Source organism: Petromyzon marinus, chromosome 58 (genome assembly GCF_048934315.1).
Source record: "Petromyzon marinus isolate PM22_M1 ecotype Great Lakes invasive population chromosome 58, UKy_Petmar_22M1.pri1.0, whole genome shotgun sequence".
NCBI lineage: Eukaryota > Metazoa > Chordata > Hyperoartia > Petromyzontiformes > Petromyzontidae > Petromyzon > Petromyzon marinus.
Window position 1 is genome coordinate 2182785 of NC_133724.1, and position 6109 is coordinate 2188893.

Below are 6109 nucleotides of genomic sequence, written 5' to 3' on the forward strand. Positions count from 1 at the left end.
GCGCTCTCTACCCCACTAGAACAATCTTACGTTAGTATTTGTTCTGAGATTCATCATTGATTATTATGGGGTGAGGTCGCGTGAGTTAAAATGTGTGTTGTAAACCCGAAACGGGCAATTAATAAAGTTGTCAAATTTCGATTGAAAGCTTTCGTGACTGCAGGAATTCATATTCGTGGTTCTTTCAGTAAAGTCACGTAGAAAGGAAACAATAGAATAATAATATAAATAATAAAACAATAAAATTCTCACGACGTTTCGACTGTTTTATATATCTTCTTTGGTTCTTTCGGTAAAGTCACGTAGAATGAGAATAAAATAATAAAATAAAACAAGACAAAAAAATTCTCACGACGTTTCGGCCGCAACACAAGTAGCCTTCTTCACCTGTGTTGTGGCCGAAACGTCGGGAGAATTTTATTGTCTTATTTTATTTTATTATCATTCTACGTGACTTTACCGAAAGAACCAAAGAAGATGAATCCTTGCAGTCACGAAAGCTTTACATCGAAATGTTATATATATTTATTTTATTGTTTCCCTTCTACGTGACTTTACCGAAAGAACCAAGAATGCAAAGTTGTATGTACTGCATGTTGAACTTCTTTCGCACCGTACGTAGCCAAACTAAACGCAAAGAGCAGTTATAAATTAGTTTTTACTCTGGATTTAAAAGTGCACAGGTCCAGTGGCTTCCTCATGTCGGAAGGAAGAGCGTTCCGGACGGCAGCAGAATCGCATCTGAAACTTAACGCGATCTAACCCAAAAAGAAAACCAATTATGGATCATATTTATCGCCGTGGGTTGGTGAGCGAGATTCCTAAAAAATATATATATATTTTACGATCGACGTATTGGCCACCATAGGTTTGAAGTCTCGTGTCGATTGGGGTGGAATCGGCCACACACGGTGGGCTTGAACTTACACGTGTCACCAAAATGTAGCCCCGTGAGAGGGTGGTGTCGCTACCCGGTGGACAGGGCGCGGTACTGCAGCTAATGGAAAAACTCGACCTCCACTCACTCTCCTGCCTCTCATCTCACTCCACTCACTCTCCTACCTCTCATCTCACTCCACTCACTCTCCTACCTCTCATCTCACTCTACTCCCCTCCACGCACTCTCCTACCCCTCTCATCTCACGCCACTCCCCTCCACTCACTCTCTAACCTCTCCCTCTCATCTCACTCCACTCTCCTCCACTCACTCTCCTGCCTCTCATCTCACTCCCCTCCACTCACTCTCCTACCTCTCCCTCTCATCTCACTCTACTCCCCTCCACGCTCTCTCCTGCCCCTCCCCTCTCATCTCACTCCACTCCACTCACTCTCCTACCTCTCCCTCTTATCTCACTCCACTCCCCTCCACGCTCTCTCCTGCCTCTCATCTCACTCCCCTCCACGCTCTCTCCTACCTATCCCCTCTCATCTCACTCTACTCCCCTCCACGCACTCTCCTACCTCTCCCCTCTCATCTCACTCCACTCCCCTCCCTCCCATGCACACTCCGCTCCAGCAACCCAAAGCTTTTTGTGGAATCCCCCCTCCCCCCAGGCAACATTGGCTCAGCTGGAGGTGGTTTAATTAAAACAAATCAGCTCGCTGTCCCTACCCCTTGACCAACCCCCCCACTCACCGGCGTAGCACGACACTCAAGCACAGCGTGGGGAGGTCCTCATCCAGCAGTGGATTTACCGAAGGACTCCCACACACAAGCATGTGTAGATCCATATCTGATGCAACAGATGGCGTCACGGTGGGTAGGAGATGTTTACTACTTCGCCTGGTTTTACAGGAGGTCTTGGGTTCGATCCCAATCCTGACGTCTGCTGCTGTATATCTGGAGTTTGCGGTGTCTCTCTCTCTCCGTGGTGAGATGTTAACTACCTCGCCTGGTACACAGGAGGTCGTGTGTTCGATCCTGACTCTGACGCCTGCTGCTGTATATTTGGAGTTTGCGGTGTCTCTCTCTCTCTCTCCTCGTGGTCACGTGGATTTTTCTCCGGATCCTCCGGTTTTTCCCTCCGCATTTAGAATTAACAGCACGCTTTTAGCGTATTTGGATGCTATACATTTCCACGTGATGACGATGATGATGAGCCACTTCGTCGGGCTAGCGTTCCTGACAGCCACATCGCTTCTGAACACACAGCTCAGTGGGGCCTTACCTGATAAAATACAAAAAAATAGTCAATAGTTTAGGGACCGTCCATAAATGACGTCACGCATCTAAGGGGGGAGGGGGGGGTCAGACATTTGTGACGATGTGTGACGAGGGGGGTGGGGGGTTTGAGAAATGTGACGTCACATCAAAATGCGCAACTTTAAATAAATATAGACAACACGTTCTACTTAATTAAATAGACTTTTTAATAAATGTTTTCTCCTACAACATCAGAGTGCAGCGCCACATTAAATACGCGCTACAATGACAATAGTTTAAAGCGATTTGAAGCATGTTTTATTTTCAAAATGGGAATATGTTTTTTTTGGGGGGGGGGGGCAGAGCTTTGTGACGTCATATTTGAGGGGGGGTCTGGCTTTTTGTGACGCCGTGTGACGAAGGGGGGGGGTCAAAAATGGTCCAAAATCGCGTGACGTCATTTATGGACGGCCCCTTTAACACGTGCATCAATAGCTGTCTTCGCGGCACGTGAATTATATAGTCTTGCGTTGAGTAGCACTGTGTGGAGGTTCAGACGCTATAGATGCCAATGTTGAGGTCTGGTCGCCACGACCAGAGAGGGCCTGAGCAGAGAGAGAGTTCGTGTGGTGTCGCTGTTCCTCCTCCTCCACAGTAGAAGGGGCGCGCAGACCACAGTGGGTTTACAAGGCATGGTCCATAGTGTCTCTGTGAGTCTGTGGCGTGTCTTTAATGTATCTCTACGTGTCTCTGTGAGTCTGTGGCTTGTCTTTAATGTATCTCTATGTGTCTCTGTGGCTTGTCTTTAATGTATATCTACGTGTCTCTGTGTGTCTGTGGCGTGTCTTTAATGTATCTCTACGTGTCTCTGTGTGTCTGTGGCGTGTCTTTAATGTATCTCTACGTGTCTCTGTGTGTCTGTGGCGTGTCTTTAATGTATCTCTACGTGTCTCTGTGGCGTGTCTTTAATGTATCTCTACGTGTCTCTGTGTGTCTGTGGCGTGTCTTTAATGTATCTCTACGTGTCTCTGTGTGTCTGTGGCTTGTCTTTAATGTATCTCTAAGTGTCTCTGTGAGTTTGTGGCTTGTCTTTAATGTATCTCTACGTGTCTCTGTGTGTCTGTGGCGTGTCTTTAATGTATCTCTACGTGTCTCTGTGTGTCTGTGGCGTGTCTTTAATGTATCTCTACGTGTCTCTGTGGCGTGTCTTTAATGTATCTCTACGTGTCTCTGTGTGTCTGTGGCTTGTCTTTAATGTATCTCTACGTGTCTCTGTGAGTCTGTGGCTTGTCTTTAATGTATCTCTATGTGTCTCTGTGGCTTGTCTTTAATGTATATCTACGTGTGTCTGTGTGTCTGTGGCGTGTCTTTAATGTATCTCTACGTGTCTCTGTGAGTCTGTGGTGTGTCTTTAATGTATCTCTACGTGTCGCTGTGTGTCCGTGGCGTGTCTTTAATGTATCTCTACGTGTCTCTGTGTCTCTTTGGCTTGTCTTTAATGTGTCTCTACGTGTCTCTGTGTGTCTGTGGCGTGTCTTGAATGTATCTCTACGTGTCTCTGTGTCTCTTTGGCTTGTCTTTAATGTGTCTCTACGTGTCTCTGTGTGTCTGTGGCGTGTCTTTAATGTATCTCTACGTGCCTCTGTGAGTCTGTGGCGTGTCTTTAATGTATCTCTACGTGTCTCTGTGTGTCTGTGGCTTGTCTTTAATGTATCTCTACGTGTCTCTGTGAGTCTGTAGTGTGGCTTTAATGTATCTCTACGTGTCTCTGTGTGTCTGTGGTGTGTCTTTAATGTATCTCTACGTGTCTCTGTGAGTCTGTGGCGTGTCTTTAATGTATCTCTACGTGTCTCTGTGTGTCTGTGGCGTGTCTTTAATGTATCTCTACGTGTCTCTGTGTGTTTGTGGCGTGTCTTTAATGTATCTCTACGTGTCTCTGTGTCTCTTTGGCTTGTCTTTAATGTATATCTACGTGTCTCTGTGTGTCTGTGGCTTGTTTTTATGTATCTCTACGTGTCTCTGTGAGTCTGTGGCGTGTCTTTAATGTATCTCTACGTGTCTTTGTGAGTCTGTGGCTTGTCTTTAATGTATCTCTACGTGTCTCTGTGAGTCTGTGGCGTGTCTTTAATGTGTCTCTACGTGTCTCTGTGTCTCTGTGGCGTGTCTTTAATGTATCTCTACGTGTCTCTGTGGCGTGTCTTTAATGTATCTCTACGTGTCTCTGTGTGTCTGTGGCGTGTCTTTAATGTATCTCTACGTGTCTCTGTGGCGTGTCTTTAATGTATCTCTACGTGTCTCTGTGTGTCTGTGGCTTGTCTTTAATGTATCTCTACGTGTCTCTGTGAGTCTGTGGCTTGTCTTTAATGTATCTCTATGTGTCTCTGTGGCTTGTCTTTAATGTATATCTACGTGTGTCTGTGTGTCTGTGGCGTGTCTTTAATGTATCTCTACGTGTCTCTGTGAGTCTGTGGTGTGTCTTTAATGTATCTCTACGTGTCGCTGTGTGTCCGTGGCGTGTCTTTAATGTATCTCTACGTGTCTCTGTGTCTCTTTGGCTTGTCTTTAATGTGTCTCTACGTGTCTCTGTGTGTCTGTGGCGTGTCTTGAATGTATCTCTACGTGTCTCTGTGTCTCTTTGGCTTGTCTTTAATGTGTCTCTACGTGTCTCTGTGTGTCTGTGGCGTGTCTTTAATGTATCTCTACGTGCCTCTGTGAGTCTGTGGCGTGTCTTTAATGTATCTCTACGTGTCTCTGTGTGTCTGTGGCTTGTCTTTAATGTATCTCTACGTGTCTCTGTGAGTCTGTAGTGTGGCTTTAATGTATCTCTACGTGTCTCTGTGTGTCTGTGGTGTGTCTTTAATGTATCTCTACGTGTCTCTGTGAGTCTGTGGCGTGTCTTTAATGTATCTCTACGTGTCTCTGTGTGTCTGTGGCGTGTCTTTAATGTATCTCTACGTGTCTCTGTGTGTTTGTGGCGTGTCTTTAATGTATCTCTACGTGTCTCTGTGTCTCTTTGGCTTGTCTTTAATGTATATCTACGTGTCTCTGTGTGTCTGTGGCTTGTTTTTATGTATCTCTACGTGTCTCTGTGAGTCTGTGGCGTGTCTTTAATGTATCTCTACGTGTCTTTGTGAGTCTGTGGCTTGTCTTTAATGTATCTCTACGTGTCTCTGTGAGTCTGTGGCGTGTCTTTAATGTGTCTCTACGTGTCTCTGTGTCTCTGTGGCGTGTCTTTAATGTATCTCTACGTGTCTCTGTGGCGTGTCTTTAATGTATCTCTACGTGTCTCTGTGTCTCTGCGGCGTGTCTCTACGTGTCTCAGCCGGGAGGAGGTGTGGCGATGATGTCTGTGTCTCCAACGAGGAAGGTGATTTCTGTCGTCCAGAACAGAGGAAGGGTTTTTTTGTTGGCTGAGATCGCGTCAATAAAAATGCTTCGTTGAATCCGCCACCACCACGACACAGCCAATTAGTAATGGGTTTGTGTCACGTTAACAAAACGTGCCAATTCGTTACTCGTTAAGCACACCGGTTGTGCGTTGGAGAGTAAACACACTACAACATTTACAATTCGGGTACGACGTTTTGTTTACGTGACAAACCCCCTACCAATTGGGCTGTGTCGGGATGGTGTGCGGGTTTCACGACACACATTTATATTTTACGCAATCTACCCCAAAGTAACTTTTATTATCGATATAATGGGTCGCGAAAGACGACCGCGCGTTAAACTGCGTCGTTTACTATCCTGGACGTCCACGTTGTTCCACTCTATTCACCTGCCATATGAAAAGATAGATCATTGCCCGAAACGTCACTTTATATATCAACGCAGCAGCAGCATCACCACCACCACCACATCATTCGTCATTTGGCACGGGCTAGCCGGCCTGTGCTGACCAGCAACTTCAGCTGCTTACTGGAGCTACACAAAGCAGCAGCAGCAGCAGCTTCGCTCCTTTCATCT